At 35.0% G+C, this 23415-nt stretch overlaps 1 pseudogene across 1 annotated transcript in view; it reads left to right on the plus strand.

Moving 5' to 3' along the window:
- The window catches only part of LOC308437141 (large ribosomal subunit protein uL6-like), an 80722-nt pseudogene that overhangs the window by 31887 nt on the left and 25420 nt on the right, over positions 1-23415 (plus strand). The gene's annotated exons all lie outside the window — the stretch shown is intronic.

Below are 23415 nucleotides of genomic sequence, written 5' to 3' on the forward strand. Positions count from 1 at the left end.
AAATCTTTCTTCCATTCCTTCATCTCTTTGGTTCTGTTTTCTTCTAGTTCTTTGAGTTCTTTGAGTGGTTTCTTGTTTCTTCTCTAAAAGCTTCTAATTTTTTATGCTTTTCCTCCCGTTCTTGTTTAAGGATCTCTATCATCATTTTGAGGTAGGATTTTGTGTCTGAGGCTTCTTTTTTTCTGGATTGTTTGGCATTCCGCTGTTTGTTGTGTTGAGAGAGCTGGGTTCTATTGTTGCCAGGTTGTCTTGGTTTCCCTGGGGTAAGTTGTTTTGCTTTCCTCTTGCCATCTTGTTGTCAATGATATGTTCTTGCCTTTGCCTTGTACCTGGCCTGTGTCCCTGGATCTCCACTGTTCCTGGTGGCGGATGGTCAAGCACCTGTTGTGCACCCCTAAAGCCGCCGGCTTGGAATAGAGGGCCCAATGCCGCTGCTGGATTCCTGGGTCCCTGGATCAAACCGGGCAGGAGCACACTTTCCGAGTGCTCTGCTGAAATCTCTCTGCTTCTTGGCTAGTCGGAATCCGGTCTCACCTGGTTCTTGCCAGTCTGGTGTGTCTGGGTCTCTGCTCTTCCTTGCAAGATTTCTTTATTGTGTTTACTAATGAAGCTCAACTAGAGGAATTCTGGAAATACTGGAAAGCTGTCAGATCCTAGACACTTCCTCTGGTAACCATACGTGGCTTCCTCTGTTGCTTTTGCTGTACCTTTCCCTGTGCAGACTCAGCTTCCTGCCAACGTGCATGCAAGAGGGGAAATCTGTTTTTAATATATATCATAATTATAGGAATGTAATTTATAAGTAAGTATACATATGTCAGCTTGACATGCTAGCACACAGCTGTGATGATAGCATTAGAAGTTATAAGCAAGACAATTAAAAATTCAACGTCAGCACCAGACACATTACAAATTTGAGACCATTCTGTGCTACATGAGATCCTCTCTGAAAAAAATTGGTAAATATGAATACTAATATAATGATTCTCTACAAAATATCTTGCCTTTTGTTATAGGTTATACCCTTTTTATGCTCACCAAGAGATAGGTTCCTTGGGCTGTCAAAGAAGAATAGAGACACTGTATAAAAACATCACTCTAACACCTTACCTCCTTTAGTACAATAAAAGTCTCTTTTCCTAACATCAATAAACTATATAAAAGAACAGTTATTAAAACTATTACATAGGAATTGCATTTACAATGTCAAGTCTATATATATTTGGCAACCTTATAGAAAGTACTATCTGTCCTATCTTAGTGAGTCTGAAGTTCTGTACCGAATTTACTTTCTATCATAACTTGCATTTATCATTGTGATGCAATAAAACGTCTCTTTGTCCTTAGATTATTTTCTTAAACTTTAAACAACTTAAGTTTAATTGTGAGAATATAACAATCTAGGCTTCAACCTCATCAGAGACCTTAGAAGAATAAATATTATCAGAGTAAACAAGATATGAAGAGCAAGCAGCTTCTAAAGCTAAAAAAGAACAGAGGTTGCTGGCTACATAGATAATCACCCAATCTTTTATTGTGTTGTTGGACCATTATTGTCAGCCTTATAATCTAATATATGACAGATTTTTTTTTTTTTTTTTTTTTTTTTTGTGAAGCAAGACTGTAGAAGAACTTGCTTACCTTGTCCTGGCAAAGCTCATTAATCAATTTCCTTTATATCCTGTGGGTAGTTTTTTTTTTTTTTTTTTTGCCCTGTAGCTAGCTTTGCCTCATTGGATGCAAACTCTATATGAAGGTTCTTTGATGCCCTCCATCTTCTTTGAAGTAGTGTGGGTGTGCTGCCAGAAACAGAAATATCTCACTTTCATGAAAAGCTCTGTGTTAATAAAACATTTTCAATGCCGTATTCTGTATATCTCTGAGATTTTTGAAAACCATCTGAATAAGAAAACATTGCTTATTTCTATCTGTTCACAATCTGTTAACTTTGAAAACATCTACCAGAGGCTAAGTAAAGCTTATTTTTGTAATTAACTAAACTAGTACCTAATATGACTGCACATTTGATTGACTGACTACTAACTTGCATTTCTTAATTATCCTAAACAGTTTATAATAGGAGTTTTCAAGAAGGACTTCACATTGCATCTTTAAATGGGTTACATATGTACAATACCTTATACAAAAGTTGAAATGTAAAGTTGGAAAACATAATCCTAATTTTGTATCGATATATAAGATACATTCTAAATGTAAAGTATTTGGCTTGTTAATGCTCTTCAGTTTAAGAGTAGATTGAATAACCAACACATTTATTTTATCATTTCTATATTTCCCCTGTTTTTTTTTTTCATCCACCATTGCTTTTCCCCTAATATTAGGTGGGAGAAAAATAACAGAGGAAAGAAAAGGAAAGTGAGAAAGAAATTTCTGAATTTAATTTTTTTTACTTTGTTGCCTTCCTGATCATGACTATTAACAACTTATGACAAATCCCCCCTAAAATACCACAAACATTACCCACTGAAGTACCAAGCACTACCCACCCCACCTCTTGGGAAGTAGGCACTGTTCTCTTGAATTTTTTTCCCGCTATCTTGAAGTGATGTTCTCTTTACGTGGGGGTCATAAGAAAATTGGCATATTGCATAAATCCTAAGATAGCTGTATAGTTTGCTGTCCTATCCCGTAAAGAAAAAGTTTAGGGCTTAAATTAGCTTGTAGTTGAAATAGTATATAAACCTGGGCCATCTCAGCTAGCCATCTTGAAATGGTTCTGGATTTAGATTTTTGAAGACACAGTCTTTGAAGTAGGATCACCTGGGCTACTTGTCTTTGTCTTCGGGTGTCTGGTCCTTTTACTCTGAAAATGCATAAGTATGAAACATGTTTCTATCCATGATACATGAAAGGATAACATGGTAAGTCTTGAGGACTTTGTAGACAACAACATTTACTGGCTATGCGTAGCTGTTGTCCTGGCTAGAGATGCTCATGTCTCAACCCAGTCTCAGAGCTATTCCCTACTAGAGAGAGCAGCATAAACCCTACCTGCATTCTCATGCTTCTTAGTTTCTTCCTTTGTTTTTACAGCTGCGAATTCCAGGAGTTCTTTCCAAGGCAAATCTAATCTTCATTTATTTTGATGTTATTCACAGCTTTTCTTCTGTTGAAACAAAGACAGAACCTATCCCTTCATGCAACACATTTCCTTCCTTCCATTCTGAGGGTATCACACGCATATGCTGATCTACTTGAACAGTTATTTCCCAAATTCAGTCTTTTTCAGTATGTGTATTATCTGTCTCCTTGATATTAAAAATACATTATTTAGTCTCTTTCTGGGAGATTTCATATCTCCCTTCTATTCTATTGAGAATCTCTTTCAAAGTACTGTTAGATCTATCCACAACTGCCTGTCCTGTAGTATTTATTTGTAACATTTTCTATGCCACAAGGTTTAAAAAAATTGTTGCACCTTACTGGATACATTTACTGGAGTATCATTAGCTTCAATCACCAAAGAAATTTCCAAGATAGCCACAGTGTCTAATAAATGTGCAATGTCAGAATTATTCTTTTCAGAAAGTAAAGGAAAATCATATTGAAATCCTGAATATGAGTCAACTGTATGATACATTAACAAATGTACATTTTTTAATTTTCCAAACTTTACAAAATAATACACATAAACTATTTTATGAAAATACTCTCTAAGGTAGTTTCATTAAACAAAATTTGTATATGTAATCAGCATATAGATCTTCAACTAGTAATTGATCCTTGAAAATATTAATATATCTAGTCTGATCGTGTTGGTTTATAGCTGAAGCCTCTTTGTCTGGTATTTGAATAGGATGCCATTCTGCAAACCTGGCACAAGGTGGCATGGTAGGCTTTAGATGGGAGTTTTTGAAATTCTGAATCAGAGGATTTTCCAATCTCTTTTCTACTGTCTCTCCATTCTAGCACTACATTTTCAGTCTTTTCCTTCTCTAAATCTCTTTTATTTTGATTTCTCTTTAAAAAGAATATATAAAATTACAATTTTTTGTTGAAAATATAATTACTTGTATGCTGATAATTGAAAGAAAGTTAGACAGGGTCCAAGTGCCTTCTACAGTGTTTTATATTTTTATTGTGGAATTTTTTTTTTTTTTTTTTTAGTATCTCTCTCCTTTCTTCAGAGACTACTTTTTATATTCAAACTCAGTATTTCTTTATATCCTGGTCTATGCTCATCATCTTTACTGTCTTTATTATCTTACTACCTTTCAAAACATTTCGGTTGATTTTCCAGATTATTTTCAAACAATATATTGCCAGTTCAGAAGTTTTCAATCTTCTCAGTCACACACAATAAACAAAATGGGAAAACAATCTTCTGCCTTTCTGTGTGTCTGCATGCTCTTCAGACCACCACATGTCTATGGTGGCTGGTTCCACTCCCTTGGATAGGTCAGGTGGTTCTGAGCTGGAGTCACAGTTTGCCCTTGTATGAGAGACTAGCCTTATACCTGGAGGCAGTAGCTGGGAGCCAGTTTTGGGAAATTGCTGAGATCAAGCTGTGCCAGCCACTTCTCAGGCTGGTGTCCTGCAGTATGCAGCCTGGGAAGGTCTGTGGTTTTTCTTTCCCAACTGGCTAGAAAACCTTGTCTAGCTCTGGGAGGTGTTTGATCTATGCTTTCCAACCAGGACTTTTTCTCAGGCTCTAAAATTCAGTTTTATAAGCCCTTATGTTGGACACCTTTGTAGCATTGCTTTTTGGTGTCTGCCCCAGTTCTCAGATAATGATACAAAGGCTTATTTTAATTTACAATAGTTATGGCATTAATTTCCAACTAGCTCTTAATTTATGTTAACCTGTTTATCCTAATTTAAGTCTGACACTTAGCTTGCTACTTCTCTTCTGTTTCATAAATCTCTCAGTTCCTTTTTTTGGGGGGATGGATCTCACATACCTGACTCTTTCCCAAAGTTATTCTCTCTCTCTCTCTCTCTCTCTCTCTCTCTCTCTCTCTCTCTCTCTCTCTCTCTCTCTCTCTCTCTCTCTCTCTTTCCCAGGTGTCCAATTTTCTATCCTACCTTCTGCTGCATACCATAGACATTTTATTTTTACTATGTGCATTTGGTGGCAAGGAAGAACAGAACTGTATTTTCACATAGTGTACAAAACCAACACTCGAACACTCATAGTTTCCCAGATTTCAATATTTTGTCATCAGGGAGTAGCACTGTTTGAAAGAAGAAGGAGATGTGGCCATATAGGAGGAAGTGCATCACTGAGGAGAGACTTTGAGGTTTCCAAAGCCCAGACCAAGCCCAGAGGCTTTCTATCTGTTGCCTGTGGATCCATATGTAGAACTCTCATTTACATGTTTAGCACCATGTCTGCCCGTGTGTGACTATGTTTTCTTTCAGGGCAATAAAGGATGAATCCTCTGAAACTGCAAGAAAAACTCAATCGAATGCTTTCAACATTTCAAAATTTTCAGAAATGATAGAGTTGCCAAGGTCATAGTGTCTTTTCACAGTAATAGAAGACTAAGACAAAACTTTTGCATGTAAGTCTGCATATATCAAAATTACTCCTATCATACATAAGAAAAGTGTACTTTTATTTACTTTAGATTTGTTTTTTAAATGCACTTTATTAGAATATATGTGTTACATGTCATAATGAGTTTTATTATGACATGTTCCTACATGTATTCTCTACTGTGATAATGTTCATTACCTGTCACCACTGTCTACTTTCCCACTCCAACTATAATCTTTCTTTTATCAACTAGTTATCCTTTTATTTTTCCTCTTTTTCTTTTTGTGATATGATGACTTTAACCAGAAAAAGTTTTTGAATATATACATATATATTCAATATATATATATATATATATATATATATAATTTTGCATGTATGTGTGTGCATATTTGTGTGTGTGAAGCACTGACACAATACATGTATGGTGGTCAGAGGTGAACCTTATAGAATTTGTTCTATTCTTTCACTTTTATAAGCATTCCAGGGACCAAATTCAGAGTCTACCAGTCCGTGGCATTTCTCTGTGTTTGTTATAAAAAAGAAATCAGAAAAATAGAGGATGTTAACAGATTTAGGGGTGATGAATAGAGCAATTCAACCAATGGGCCTTTTACAGCATGGGATTCCTTTATTGTTTTTATTACCTAAGTCATGGCCCGTGATAGTAATTGATTTAAAAGATTACTTTTCTACATTCCCTTCGCACGATCATGATAGGGAAAGGTTTGCTTTCTGAGTACCTACTTTTAATAATATTGGTTGAGTAAAGAGATATCATTGAAAGCTGCTTTTATAGGGAATGTTAAATAGTCCAGTTTTATGTCAATATTTTACACAATCACTAGAAATAACTCATAGGTAATTTTCTCAATCTACTATTCATGATTATATGGAAAATATTTTATTTCCAGATTCTGATGCAGATACTTTAGAGAAAAATGGGTAATGAAATGCAAAGAATTCTGTCATTCTGGGGGTTATAGATTACTCCTAAAAATACAACTAGGAGATTCTACTAATTATTTGGGTTATAGGTTATAAAAAAGTCAACAAAAATTTAACCACAGAATGTACAAATCTGTAGAAATCAGTTGTAAACCCTTAATGATTCTCAAAAATTAGGGAGAGATATTAATTATCTATAATCTAAAATGGATTAGCTATTCATGAGTTAAGTAATTTGTTTCAAATGTTAAAATGAAATTCAGACTTTAACAGTCCAATATTGGTAACAGCTGGAGCAGAAAGAACTTGATTGTATTTTGGTTATTTTGCCTTCAACTCATTCTCTTACTGGGCTCATTATGCAAAATGAAGATAGTAGTATGGAATTGATTTTCTTAGCAAATAAACAAAGTAAAAAATGAAAGACTCACATAGAAATGGTTTCTGAGTTCATCAGAAATGGTAGAATAAGACTCTGTCAATTGTCAGGAATAGACTTAGTAGTTTCTCTTAATAATGACATTATGAGTAATCAATGAAGACTGGAAAAGTACTTGTAGTAACTATTTGGGGGACATTAATAACAGATGTCTTAAAGAAAAAAAGCCTCCTCTTCATTTTCAAAATAACTAATTGGATTCTTCCAAATATTGTAAAGGAAATGCTAATTACTGAAACTCCTACATTCTATACTGATGCAAAGAAATTGGGAATGGCAGTCTGTAAGACAAAATAAGCAAATTGATCCAAAGCTCATATACTTCATTAAAAAAATAAGAGTTGTACTTAATCCTTATGTTATTATTAGATTTTCCTGAATCTCTTAATATAATTTCTGACTCTCAATATGCAAAAGAAGTTTTTTTCCCATATGGACATTGTTGAATTTATTTTTGGTAATTTAGAATTGACTTGGCAACTTAGCAAACAATCAGAAATAGAAACTATCAATTATATCCTGATGCATACAGGTTTACCAGGTCTATTGCCACCAGCAAACAAGGAATTTGACTAATTATTAATAGGAAATATTTTTAGAAGCTTCAGTATCTTATGAAAGCACCATGTTAACAGTAAAGGTTTAAAGAAAAAAATTTATCACTTGGTAACAAGCCAGGGAAATTATAAGAAAATAGCCTACTTGTTAACCATAAAACCAAACTCAATTAACCATGAGAAGTATTCTTTGGAATATCAAAAGAAATGAAACCAAAACAAAATAAAAATGTGTATTATTTTGCAGAATTTGGAAAACTGATGTTTGTACACTAGACCACAGGTACATATATATATGGAGTTTCAGTGATCAACTGCTTTGAGTTCTGAAAAAGCTGATTCTGTAATGACTCATTTATTTAAAATAATGGGAATTATAGGGATACCTGCACAAAGCAAGACTGATTATACCTCACATATGTATCCAGTAAGATGAAGTAATTCTTTGCACATGAACATTTGGACAAACCCCATAGTCCCATAGGACAAGCAGCTATAGAAAAATCTAATCTCACTTAAAAAATGCTTATAAAACAAATAGTAAGAGTAAAGACGCCAAGGGAATGACTAAATATTGCTTTGCTACCTTCTTAATGTTAATGAAAAAAGAACAGCAGCATCTGAGAGACACTGAGTTATAGAAAAAAAAGCTGAAATTTAATTAACCTATATACTATAAGGATGTGCTAGAATTAGAAAAGAAACCTGTAATAATTTTGCCTTGGAGATGGGGTTTTGTTTATGTTTATATTAGACATGAAAATATTTGGATACAAAAATTAAATTTGACCAGGGAAGACCTCCTTCTAGCTGAGACATGAATGTCTCTGCATAGCAAATGAATTTTTTGGCTACCTGGTCCTTATGACTTATTATTGCATGGCATACATTCAGGTAGCATGAGTGGAGATTTATATTACAATTTGGCTCCTCTGTACAAATAGACATATAAGGTTTACAGATTCTTTTCACCTGCTCAAACATGCAGCAGAAAATCAATTTTAGCTGAATTGTGCACAATGCACATTCCATACATATGTTCATGCAGATTGTACCTACAATATTACCTTTAATGTATACAGAGCAAAAAAGTCCAGACATCAATGAAACAAATGAAGTAACCCAAATAATCTAGCCTTACAGACTGTTTCAGCCAGGACTTCAGTTAAGCTCTGTACTTTCCTATTCAACAGAGAATTAACAGCAAAAAACACAGCTAGATCTCCCAAGACTTCACCTATATTCCAATTTTCTTATGGTCCCAAACAACATCTTTACCCCCAGACAGCATAAAGCAATTTTAAAAACAGGACAACCTCATTCCTGAGAGGTGTGGTGGTTTGTTATTGGTCCTTTGATGGGTTAGGGATACTTGTCATCAATAACAAAATTAGTTTCAGATTTTAAAAATTGTTTTGTTTATATATACTCCAAATATTGCCTCTCTTCCTGGTCCCCCCTCCAAAATTAGGTTACACCATTTCTCTTCCCTTTGCCTCTGAGAGGGTGCTTCCACACCCACCTCCCCCTCCCCTTCCAACCTTCCACAACCTCATTTCCTCCCCACATTCTCCTTCTCTGTGGCATCAAGTTTCTATAGTATTAGGTTCATTCTTTCCCATTGAGGCCAGACAGGGCAGTCCTCTGTTACATATGTACCAGTGGTCATGGACTAGTCAATGTATGTCTTTGGTTGGTGGCTTAGTCTCTGGGAGTTCTGAGGGGTCTGAATTAGGTGATACAATTTGTCTTCTAGTAGATTCTCTCAGAGGACAGCCATGCTAGTCTTCTGTCTACAAGTAAAATATAGCATCAGTAATAGTGTCAGGGTTTGCTGTACACCCATGGAATGAACTCCAAATTAGGTTTATCACTGGATAGTCTTTCCTTCAGTTTTTGCTCCATTTTCATTCCTGCATTTCTTTTAGATAAGAACAATTCTGGGTCAAAAAGTTTGAAGGTAAGTTGGCGACTCCGTTCCTCCACTGGGGTCACCACTGGAGGTGATCCGTTTAAGTTCCATCTTTCCACTGTTGGGCACTTCAGCTAAGGTTATCACCATTAAGTTTTGGGAACCTCTCACATCCCAAATCTCTTGGATTTTCTAGAGATTCCTGCTTCCTATCCTTTGGAGCAGCATATTTCTATTCCTTCTTCTGGCCCTTTGCGCTTCTCTCCTGTCTCCCCCCATACCCAATTCTGTCCTGTGTTTCCCCCTAGGTCCCTCCTTCCCTCTGCCTCTAGTGATTATTTTCTTCACCCTTATAAGTAGGGTTGAAGCATATTTACTTGGACCTTTCTTCTTTTTAAACTTCTTATGGTTGTATTATGGACATTCTGTACTTTTTGGCAAATATCCATTTATCACTGAGTGCACGTCCTTTTGAATCTGGGTTATGTCACTCAGAATATTTTCTAGTTCCATCCATTTGCCTAAAAAATTTATGGTGTCCTCATTTTTAAATTGATAAATGCAAATTATTATAAGAAAGCAATTTATGTATAGATCTTTAGACTCACCAATAGTAGACAATAGAGATCTTTCTCTAAAGTTGTCAAATACAAATGGACTGAACATTGTAAGTATAACCTTTTTCCTGATAGTTCTTATAGTTTTTCTCATTCTATACCATTTATTGATACTAGAGAAAAGCCAAAATATTTTTTAGGGGAGGCAAAAAAAGGAAATGTAGTAAGTATTTTGGTTTCTTAAAAAACAAAACAAAACAGTTATTCTTTCTGTTTCTTTCTGTGCTACATCTCTCTATACCCACACGCAGCAGGGAGAGAGCTGGCTCCCCAGAAGTGCTAAAGGACCTGAAAGCAAAGGTAAAACCAGCACTTCTGTTCTGTGAGTTCTGCCCAGAGCCTTCAGGAGACAGGGACATAAGAGCAGTCTGGGACAGGATTCTTCAGGTCTCTATTTGCACACTCTACTGAACCTGTACCACAGCTACTTTTACCCAGGCACTGCTGGGAGGGAACTGGTCCCCTAGTAGGACTGACACAAGCTTACAAGTGGGTCATGCCACTGTCAGAATCAGCAAGACCAGCTAACACCAGAGAAAAACCAGATAGCAAAGACAAGTCAAAAAACCCAAAGAACAGAAACCAAGGCCACATGGCATCATCAGAACCCAGTTACCCCACCACAGCAAGTCCTGGATACCCCAATACACCAGAAAAGCAAGATTCTGATTTAAATTTCACAATTCATGATGATGTTAGAGGACTTTCAGAATATCATAAATAACTCCTTTAAAAAATATAGGACAACACAAGAAAATAGGTAGAAGCCCTTAAAGTAAATACATAAAAAATACAAAACTACTTTAGAGGAAAACACAATCAAACAGGTAAAAGAATCAAGCAAAACCATCCAGGATTTAAAATGGAAATAGAAACAATAAAGAAATAATAAAGGGAGACAACTTTGGAGGTAGAAAACCTAGGACATAGATCTGGAGTTATAGACACAAACATTACCAACAAGATACAAGAGATGAAAGAAGGATTCTCAGGGGTAGAAGATACCATAGGAAACATTGACACAACAGTCAAAGAAAATGCAAAATGTAAAAAGCTCCCAACTGCAAATATTCAGGAAATCCAGAACACAATGAAAAGATCAAACTTAAGAATAACAGGTATAGAAGAATGTTAAGATTACTAACTTAAAGGGCTAGTAAATATCGTCAACAAAATTATAGAAGAAAACTTCTTTAACCTAAAGAATGAGGTGCCCATAAACATAAAAGAAGCCTACAGAACTCCAAATAGATTGGACCAGAAAAGAAATTTCTCATTTTACATAATAGTCAAAACAACAAATGCACAAAACAAAGAAAAAATATTAAAAGCAGTAAGGGGAAAAGGTCATGTATCATACAAAGGCAGACCTATCAGAATCACACCATATTTCTCAACAGAGACTATGAAAGCTAGAAGATCCTGGGCTGAAGTAATACAGATCCTAAGAGACCACAAATGCCAACCCAGGCCACTATATACAGCAAAACTATCAATTAACATAGATGCAAAAATCAAGATATTTCATGGAAAATAAAATTTACATAATATCTTTCGAGAAATCTAGCTCTATAAAGGATAACAGGTGGAAAACCCAAACACAAGGGAGAGAACCATACTTTATAAAAAGCAAGAAAGTAATCTTTTTTCAACTAACCAAATAGAAGACAGAAACAAAAACATCATTCCACCTTTGACAACAAAAATAATAGGAAACAAAAATCATTGGTGCATAATATCTCTTAACAACAATAGATTCAATTCACCAATAAAAAGACACAGACTAACAGACTGGATACATAAGGAGGACCCAACATTTTGTTGCATACAGGAAACACACCTCAATGACAAAGACAGACACTACCTCAGCATAAAAGGCTGGAAAACGATTTTTCAAGCAAATAATCCCCCCAAAAATGCTGTAGTAGCCATTCTAATAACAAATAAAATTGACTTCCAACAAAAAGTTATCAAAAAAGATAAGGAAGGAAACTTCATATACCTCAAAGGAAAAATTCACCAAGATGAAATATCAATTCTGAATATCTATGTTACAAATGCAAGGGCACTTACATTTATAAAAGAAACCTTACTTAAGTTTAAAGCACACAGTCCCCCTCACATAATAATAGTGGGAGACTTCAACATGTAACTCTCATAAAAAGACAGATCATGGAAGCAAAAACTAAATAGTGACACAGTGAATGTAAGTTCATTAAATTACTACAATGTTTAGTGATAAATACTCATACAAATAATGACCCCAATTATAAATCCTTCCTATATCTATAAACTTTGTGTTATATTCTTACTGTCACTTATGCTACTATTACAGACACATTAGTAAAGTATGTAGAGATAAATAAATGTAACTTCCTGCAGTATTCTTATACTTCTTGACATTCGTATGGATGTCTACTCCATCTTCATCTATATCTACTTCTTCCTCCTATTCTTTGAGGTCCATATTACTGAAGTGATCAAAAAATTGTGAGTAAAAATGGCATGTTCCACTTTTAGGCAGAATCCTTAAGGCCAGGTTACATTTTGGCACATTTTGTTTTCTCACTTACCAGTATAAGAGGCATTTTTCCACACAGAACTTGCTCTATTATTTTGAGAAGAAAAGAAGGAATACTTTAAAATTTAACCAACCTTGATGAACATTTTGAATGAGCAAGACAAACCTACTTGCTTGTTATTTCAAGCCACTGAGACTCGAGTTGTATCTTATTAATGCATAGTCTGGTTCTTATAATCAAATATGTAGAATAATAATTACATCTTGTATATTATTTATACTTGTGTTCCTCCATTTTCCCACTTTACTGGTACAAATACAACACAATACTAAGTAATACAACTTCAAAATTTCTATAAAAGTCAAATATCATCCTGAGATACACACTAGTCATTAGACACACCACACACACACACACACACACACACACACACACACACACACACACACACAATTTTTTTAATAGTACTGAAAAAATATTTAGCTAAAATATTGGGCAAATGTTTATCATAGAATAGTCAAATATTCATCACAATTCAAGTAAATAAAATTAATGTATCTACTGAGTAGAATATAACCCAGTAATGATAGTAAATTAGTTGCTTATAGAAGCAACAAAGAAAGCAAACTTCAAAATCAATATGGTAAATGAAAGAAAGCAGACACCAAAGTCTGCATCTTGTATGACTGTACACAATTTCTAAAACTGTAAAAAGAAATTAAAATTAGTATCTACAAGAAGTCATGAGTGAGTACTTCCTAAAGATGGATATTGGCAGTGCAAACATTTAAAAAACCCTCAATGATGCATTTACAATAAAAACATATAATAGTTTGTAAGTTGTGCTTCAATAAAACTGGAAGAAAACAAACACATATCTAGACACAAAGGATGAAGGTATGAAAGTAAAGCCTAGATTTAGTTGAAGACCTCAAGATATTGCACATGCCAGATTTTTGAGAAACCTGCCAATAAAAGATGCACACTTGGTATGGAAATAGCTCAGGAGGGTGGTGGGGGCAGTACTGTAGTCTTTAAAACTGAACCAAATTGGAAATCTGATGAGCTCCTTAATAACATACATGGTGATGCAACATTTGGAGTTCGTTCAGCTGCTTCTTGGATTTACTTTGGTTCAGTATATTTTCCTTATTCTTCCATGTCTCCATTTAAAAATAATAATGTATATGTTGGAACATTGTATGTTATCTGCTTTTTTATTTGATTTTATAAAAGGCAATATATGGTTAAGTGATTCTCATTGAGTTTCAGAATCATCTTTGAACTTTGGACTTTCACACAGTATTAAGATTGTGATACACTATGGCGACTTTTGAAGTTGAGATGAATGTATTGCATCATGATATGGCTATCTGTTATTTAGGGGGCAAAGAGTGGATTGTGGTGAATAAGAAAGGCCCCTATAGGTTCCTAGATTTGAATGCTTTGCCATCAGAGAGTGGCACTATTTGATTGGATTAGGAGATAAGGTCTTACTGGAGAAAGTGCATCACTGATGATGGCTTCTGAATCCATACTTCCTGCCACACTAATACTGGACTAAACATCTAAAACAGTAAGCAAGACCTAGTTAAAAGCTTTATTTTATGAGTTGCTTGTGGTTGTGATGCCTCTTCACGGCAATAAAATACTGATGCAGACACAGTTTAAAAACGATGCGTTTGTGTGTCAAGTTGATAAGATGCCAATTATTTTGGCTAGTTTTCTCTCAACTTGTCATAAAATAGAGTTATCTGAAAGGAAGGGATCTCAATTGAGAAAATGCCTACATAGAATCAGTCTGTGAGACATTTTCTTAATTAGTGATCTATGGGGGAGGATCCAGCCTACTTTAGGTGGTTCAGTCCTGGGCTGGTGGCCTTGGGTGCAAAATGGATTCAGTCTGTGTAGGCCATGGGGAGAGAGCAAGAAGCATTTATCCATCAGCTCCTACCTACATGTTCCAGTCCTCTTGGAAGTGCTGTCCTGACTTCTGTTGGAGAGAAACAATGATGTGGAAGTATAAGGGATGTAAACCTTTTACTCTCTAAGTTGCTTTTGGCCATGGTGTTTCATCATAGCAATAATAACCCTAACTAAGACAGATACCATGGTGGGGGGTAGAACAATAGTAAGTGAATTGCCTTGTTCAAGTATGGTATAAGTGATATGAAAAAGGAAATGGATAAAATTGGGGAGATCTTTATTAGGGAGTTAGGCAGAGAGACAAATACAAAAGCAGGAGGATAAAATAATAGTAAGGATATCTGAGGAAGTCTTAAGGAGCCACATAATTAACTGTTTATCAAAAGATACTGGTAGCATAGGTAAGGGGCCACACACACACACACACACACACACACACACACACACACACACACAGACACTTTAAATGAAATTTTCTCATATGGGTTGACAATGTTCCCTCACAGAAGTCATAGACTTTCTAACAGAAATCCCAACACCAGGAATGAGAAGCTTTTGAGTTGTTGTCTGAGGTTGTTCAATAGATTTTCGAAACATTTTAGGATATTGATGTTGCCCTTAGTTATGCCCTAGACATTGATAAGTCCAAGGTGAAGAGACCATATTCTTTGGACACAAGACCTGGAGAATCAGCATGAAGTCTGACATAAAAGTCTGCTCCCTGAATTCTTTCATTCTTCGTGCCAGAAAGCACCATGCAAACTTCAAGAGGATGGAAGGAACCAAGTAGTTCTTTTTATCAATGATGCCTTTGAAGCACAGCAGTAACTTGGATGGCCGGTAAATCTACGATGTAATAGTGACACACATATCTTGGCAGTAACCCATGGAATACAATAAAATGTATCTGTTCAGAAATAATATTTCATTAGTTCTTTGAGGATTTTATGGTATATATTTTCATTATTGTTACCCCTCCCTCAACTTCTCCCAAACCCACCTTACTTCCCTCTCTTCCATGGTCTTCATTTGGACAATTGTTTTTCATATACTCTTTGAATTCCTTAAACATATTCATTACTGTTATCTTAAAATCATTGTCTAAATTACTTTATGTAGAAAATGTGGCACTGAAGGTCATTAAGCTGAGCTCTGACTTGGGTATTTGGTGGGTAGGTAGGTGAAATTATGGCTGTATTTAATGAAACGTCATGAAAGTCACCCTCTTACACAATATAAAGATCCCTTTCCCCTGCATGGCTGCATGTTACTTAAATTTATTGATGTTTATTTCACTAGTACTATGCCTTTAGATGACTGTTTTATTGCTTACAGTTTGTTGGTGTAATGGGATAGTAAATTACTTGGTGGATGTAAATTTTTGTATGTTTTTCTAGTTAACTAAAAGGAATAGCAAGAGTTACTACTATACACTTATATTTGATTACAGATAAGACACTGAATGGATATTGATTTTAGTACTTATTTCTGGCCACAGGAGAATCTGTGCTTGTACCAAAGGTCTTCAAAATTGTATTTTCAAACATCACCCATTGCAACTATAATCATTCAAATACCAAACCATGAACATTTTAGGATATTTGCAAATGACTTTAAAATATTTTATTTCTAATTGTATGTATGTGTGTGTGCTTGTGAATTCACAGCGCTCACAGTGTTCCAAAGAGGGCAATGGACCCTCTGTAGCTGTATCTACAAGTGATTGTGAGCAACCTAATGTGGATGTTACTAACCATGCTCACATCCTCTGAAGGAGCAGTAAATTCTCTGAACTGTTTAGCTATTTCCCTAGCTTTCAGATGTACTTTTAAATATTTACTCTTACAAGAACTGTTGACTTTGAAGTCACACTTGGCCTTACCAATCAAAGGAAATCATTGTCCTACATTAAAGAAAAAAATAGGCTGATAGCCAAGAAAAACTGGCAGTTATTATTTTTTTTTGTTATTCAGATTTTCACTTTTTCCATCTACAGTCTTGATATTTGAATGTCCAGGTCACAGAGAGTAAGTTGTCCTAGAAAAAATTATACACTCAAAGTTTGCAAAAAGATTAATGTACCAGAAATAAAAAGTCCTTTATAATGAGATACGCTTGCTATTGATGCTGCTGCTGTTATTTTTAGGCCATTGTGGGCATTGTCTTTCCCGTAAAGATGTCTGTTTGGAAAATTATATTTAGGTCAGATGACAGCTAAGTCAACTTGGCATCTTAAGGTCGTAGGAGAATGACTAACAGAGACAAAAAATATAGAAACAAGCAACCATGCTATCCTGTGGCAGAAACATCACCTTCCTGATTCTGCATAATGAAGACCCCTCATTGTTTTTGAAATCTTTTGCTTCATTCCAGTTTTCCTTAAAGTTTCACTTAAATAATGTCCAATAATTTTAAGGGATTGAAACTAAGTGGCTCATTATAACAGAATCCTACAGTCTTGATAAAATATTTTATGTAATTAGAAAAGAAAGTCCTCTATACAAGTATTGATGATTATTTATAGGAATGATAGAAAGTGAATTCATCACTTTCAATACCTTGTAATTTCACAGCAACTTATAAGGAAAACCAGTGGAAATATCATGATTCAAGGAAGAAGTATAAATCTGTTTTGCTCTTTATTGTTTTTGTTTTAAATGGCCTTAATTCTGAAGAGGCTTATATGAGATTATATACAACAACAACTACAAAACAATAACTATTTAGTGGACTTTAAAATGAAAAAAAAAAAGTAATTAATTAACTCACTCTATGAAAAATTTTCTTCATTCCAAATAATGGCTTTCATTTTTAACGACTTACATTTATATATAACCATCCTTCAAAGCATCTATGTTGAATTGATTTCATCTAACTACATTTGTTGTTCTCTCTTCATCTTTTTTTTCCTATCCTCCAAGTCAGTGAATTGTTTACTTTGTTAGGCACTGGCAATCTTTTTATTTTTCCTTTTTTTGTTCTGATAATATGGTGTGTGTTAAAAAATAATTGTTGTAAAAGACCATCCATATTCATAAAAGAAACCCCACTAAAGCTCAAAAAAATAAATTGCACCCCACACAATAATAGTGGGAGACCTCAACACCCCACTCTCATTAATAGACAGGTCATGGAAAGAGAAAATGAACAAGGACTTAGTGAAACTAGCAGAGGTTATGAACCAATTGGATTTAATAGACATCTACAGAACATATCATCCTAAAACAAAAAAATACACCTTCTTCTCAGCACCTCATGACATCTCCAAAACTGATCATAGAACTGGTCACAGAAAAAGCATCAATAGATATAAGAAGATTGAAATACTCTCATGCACCCTATCAGATCAACATGGCCTAAGGCTGGACTTTAGTAACAACAAAGACAACAAAAATCCCATATAACATGAAAACTAAACAATGCTTTATTAAATGATACCATGGTCAAAGAAGAAATAAAGAAAGATTTAAAGGAATTTTTAGAATTTAATGAAAATGAAAACACAACATACCCAAACCTATGGGATGCAATGAATGCAACACTGAGAGGAAAACTCATAGCTCTGAGTGCTTCCAAAAAGAAACCGGAGAGAGCATACAGAAGCAACTTGACAGCACAGTTGTAAACTCTAGAATAAAAGGAAGCAGATACACCCAAAAGGAGTAGATGGCAAGAAATAATCAAACTCAGAGCATAAATTGACCAAAAAGAAACACAAAGAACCATTCAAAGAATCAACAAAACCAAGAGCTGGTTCTTTGAGAAAATTAATGTGATTGATAAACCCTTATCCCGACTAACTAGAGGGCAAAGAGGGAGTATCCAAATTAACAAAATCAGAAAGGAAAGTCGATTCATTACAACTAAAACTGAGGAAATTAAAAAAATCATCAGATCCTACTACAAAAGCTTATATTCAACAAAGCTGGAAAAACTGGAGGAAATGGATGAATTCCTAGACAGATACAAGATGCTAAAGTTAAACCAGGACCAGGTAAACCATCTAAATAATCCCATAACACTCAAATAAATAGAAACAGTCATCAAAAGCCTCTCAACATAAAAGAACCCAGGTGCAGATTGGTTCAGTGCAGAATTCTATCAGACATATATTGATGACCTAATACCAAAAGAGAGTCAATGGAACACTACATAACTCTAAATAACACTAAATAACTACATACATTTTCGAGGCCACAATAACCCTCATTCCTAAACCACACAAAGACCCTACAAGGAAAGAGAACTTCAGACCAATCTCACTTATGAACATTGATGCAAAAATACTCAATAAAATCCTTGCAAACAGAATCCAAGAACATATCAAAATGAGCATTCACCATGATCAACAAGGCTACATCACTGGGATGAAGTGATGGTTTAATATATGGAAATCCATTGACATAATCCACCATATAAATAAACTCTAAAAAAAAAAAAAAACACACATGTCATCTCACTAGATGCTGAGAAAGCATTTGACAAAATTCAACACCACTTCATGTTAAAAGTATTGGTAAGAACAGGAATCCAAGGCCCATAACTAAACATAATAAAAGCAATATACAGCAAACCAATAGCTAACATCAAACTTAACAGTGAGAAACATGAAGCAATTCCACTAAAATCAGGGACTCGACAAGGGTGCCCACTATCCCCCTACCTATTCAACATAGTACTGGAAATCCTGGCCAGAGCAATTAGACAGCAAAAGGAAATCAAAGTGATACAAATTGGAAAAAAAGAAGTAAAAACATCACTGTTTGCAGATGACATGATACTGTGCATAAGTGACCCTAAAAATTTCACCAGAGAACTTCTACAGCTGATAAACAAGTTCAGCAAAGTAGCTGGATATAAAATTAACTCAAACAAATCAGTAACCTTCCTCTACTCAAAGGACAAACCTGTGGAGAAAGAAATTAGGGTAAAGATACCCTTCACAATAGTCATAAACAGTATGAAATGCCTTGGTGTGACTCTAACTAAGCAATTGAAGGACCTGTATGACAAGAACTTCCAATCTCTAAAAAGGAAATTGAGGAAGATCTCAGAAAATGGAATGATCTTCCATGCTCATGGATTGGAAGGATCAACATTGTAAAAATGGCCATCCTACCAAAAGCAATCAACAGATTCAATGCAAACCCCATCAAAATTACAACTCAAGTTTTTATAAAGTTGGAAAGAGCAATGTGCAATTTCATCTGGAATAACAAAAGACCTAGAATAGCGAAATCCATCCTCAACAACAAGAAAACATCTGCAGGAATCAAAACATCACCACATTCTGCTGGTGAGAATGTGGAGAAACAGGAACATTTCTCCACTGTTGTTGGGGTTGTAAACTGGTACAACCACTCTGGAAATCAGTGTGGTGGTTCCTCAGAAAAATGGACATAGTACTATCTGAAGACCCAGTTATTCAACTTCTGGGCATTTACCCCAGAGACGCTCCAATATACAACAAAGATACATGCACCACAATGTTCATAATAGCCCTTTTTATAATAGCCAGAAGATGGAAAGTACCCAGATGTCCTTCAGCAAAAATTGTTATATATTTACACAATGGAATACTACTCAGCTATCAGAAACAATACCTTTATGAACTTCTTAAGAAAATGGATGCATCTAGAGAATATCATCCTGAGTGAGGTAACCCAGTCACAAAAGAAGACATAATATGCAGTCACTGATAATTGGATACTAACCCCAGAAAGCTCTGAAGATCCCTAAGACAACTTACAGACTATATGAAGTTCAAGAAAAACAAAGGCCCCCCCCAAAAAATCATTATGCTTAATCTTTACACACCAAGAAAACTTTGAGTATTTTCAGGTTACATCTTGTTTTACATGTACTTAATGCTCATTGTAACTCATAAGATTTAAGGCATACTGTAAAACCTTTAAAAAAATTAAGTACTGATAAAAATGTATTCTTATGCTGTTTTGCCAAAATGCTTTTATAATCTGTACATTTATCTTTGTTTTTTAAAATAGTTGTTCAATTAAAAAAGAGAAACAATTGTTGCCTAATTTCATTAAAAGTATCTGGAGATTATATCTCTAACTACATAAAACATATTTATGGCAACTATTTATCAATTTTTCAGTCCACATTCTCTCTGGGGAGGACAATGTAACTGTAGTATCAAATATAAGGAAAGGAATTTTTTCTGACAATAACCCTAATTGCAATATTTTGGATATGTCAAATTTTTGTTAAAGTCTTTAATGTTCTTTTGAGTATATTGAAATAGGCTTAAAAATTTTGTGTCAGTGTAGTGACTTGAAAGTATATTTAGAGGCGTGCTTGGAATATTCCAATGAAATTTTTGTTGAAATTTATTATAAAAGAATTATCTGTTTTCTTCTAGCTTTGGAGCCCTATTGCTGATAAACACAAAACTGCAACTTTCCAATTTGTTAAATGAATAGAAAAAAATTTGTTACCCACTTTTACATCCCCATGATTCTTTTTGGCTTTTGAAGGTATGCAATTTTTGAAGTATCAGTTTAATGATTTCCATTTATAGTCCATTAGAAAGAGGTTTTTGAATTTCGGTTGTAATTTTTCTTTGAGTTAGTGCATTATTTGCTTATTGAACTGGTAAAGATTTTCAGTTATGTGCTGTCACTGAGGTAGCACACACTTGTAAAATTCAAAATCGCATTAAAATTAATTAATGCTTCATATAGCTTTCAACAGTTGTGTCAGTAGGAGGTGACCTATACAGAAATATGTTAACTGAGTGAACGAAATAGCCATATTGTATGCTTTGCAGATGACAGGTAACAGAAAAACAATAATATTCAGTAATAAATTTTATCTTGCATAAGAAATAGTAAGTGATGGTGAACACTCCTCAAGTTCCTCAGAGGGTGCTGGAGAAGACAGTAAAGTTATTTTCTCTCTTCTAGGAGCATTAAATTGATGGGGATAAGAAATTACAAAATTAAATGTCATACTACAATATATGTTCATTAGTAAGTAATTACAAAACTGTAGCAGAATTACTGGAAAAGATTTTTCACAAAAGAAAATAAAAAAGCTTCAAGACAGGGTCAGAAAGGAGAGAAGTGTTCTATAATTTGAAAGGAATATGTGGAGAATACAATGTTGAACAATCAACAAATAAAACAATCGAGTATAAGCCAAGGAAGGACCATTGAATACAAGCAGGAACTTTGTTTGCTAAAGAATACATATGAAATAATAAAGAGAAATGAAAAAAATATGCAATAAGTGAAAATATTATTCAGGTCTCGTTTCTTTGTTACTTGTCTTAAAGAACAAAAGACAATATTTTATGATTTTGCAAATGCTACAGGAATCCAAGGCCAATACTTGAACATAATAAAAGCAATATACAGCAAACCAACAGCCAACATCAAACTTAATGGCGAGAAACTTGAAGCAATCCCACTAAAATCAGGGACTCGACAAGGCTGCCCACTCTCCCCCTCCTATTCAACATAGTACTGGAAGTCCTGGCTGGAGCAATTAGACAGCTAAAGGAGATCAAGGAGATACAAATCGGAAAAGAAGAGATAAAAACATCACTCTTTGCCAATGACATGATAGTGTACTTGAGTGACCCCAAAAATTCCACCAGAGAACTCCTACAGCTGATAAACAAGTTCAGCAAAGTGGCTGGATACAAAATTAACTCAAACAAATCAGTAGCCTTCCTATACTCAAAGGACAAATATGTGGAGAAAGAAATTAGGGAAAACGTACCCTTCACAATCGTTACAAAAACTATGAAATACCTTGGTGTGACTCTAACTAAGCAAGTGAAGGACCTGTATGACAAGAACTTCAAACCTCTAAAGAAAGAAATTGAGGAGGATCTCAGAAAATGGAAAGATCTCCCATGCTCATGGATTGGAAAAATCAACATCTTAAAAATGGCCATCCTACCAAAAGCAATCTACAGATTCAATGCAATCCCATTAAAATTCCAACCCAGTTCTTCATGGAATTGGAAAGATCAATGTGCAATTACATATGGAATAACAAAAGACCTAGAATAGCGAAATCCATCTTCCACAACAAAAAAACATCTGTGGGAATCACTATCCCTGACCTCAAGCTATATTACAAGGCAATTGTGCTGAAAACTGCATGGTACTGGTACAGAAATAGGCATGTGGATCAATGGAATAGAATAGAAGATCCAGAAATGAGCCCTCATGTATATGGCCACCTGATTTTTGACAAAGGAGCAGTAAACATTCAATGGAAAAAGGACAGCCTATTCAACAAATGGTGCTGGTCCAACTGGCACTCAGCATGCAAAAGAATGAAAATAGACCCTTTCTTATCTCCTTGTACAAAGCTCAAGTGTAAGTGGATCAAAGATCTCCACATTAAACCAGATACACTGAAACTATTAGATGAGAAAGTAGGGAAAACCTTAGAACACATAGGTACAGGAGAAAATTTCCTGAACAAAACACCAATGGCTCAAGCTCTAAGGTCAAAGATTAACAAATGGGACTTAATGAGATTGCAAAGTTTCTGTAAGGCTAAAGACATCGTCAAGAAAACAAAACGGCAACCAACAGAATGGGAAAAGATCTTTACCAACACCACATCAGATAGAGGCCTAATATCCAAGGTGTAAAAGGAACTCAAAAAGCTCGACACCAGAGAATCAAATAACCCTATTAAAAATGGGGTACAGAGCTAAACAAAACGTTTTCAGTTGAGGAACACCGAATGGCAGAGAAACATCTGAGGAAGTGCTCAACATCCTTAGACATCAGGGAAATGCAAATCAAAACAAGCCTGAGATTCCACCTCACACCAGTCAGATTGGCCAAGATCCAAAACTCAGATGACAGCAGATGCTGGGAAGGCTGCGGAGAAAGAGGAACACTTCTCCACTGTTGGTGGGGTTGCAAGCTAATACAACCACTCTGGAAATCTGTCTGGCGATACCTCAGAAAATTGGATATAGTACTTCCTGAAGACCCAGCTATT

Source organism: Micromys minutus, assembly GCF_963924665.1.
Source record: "Micromys minutus genome assembly, chromosome: 25".
Classification (NCBI taxonomy): domain Eukaryota; kingdom Metazoa; phylum Chordata; class Mammalia; order Rodentia; family Muridae; genus Micromys; species Micromys minutus.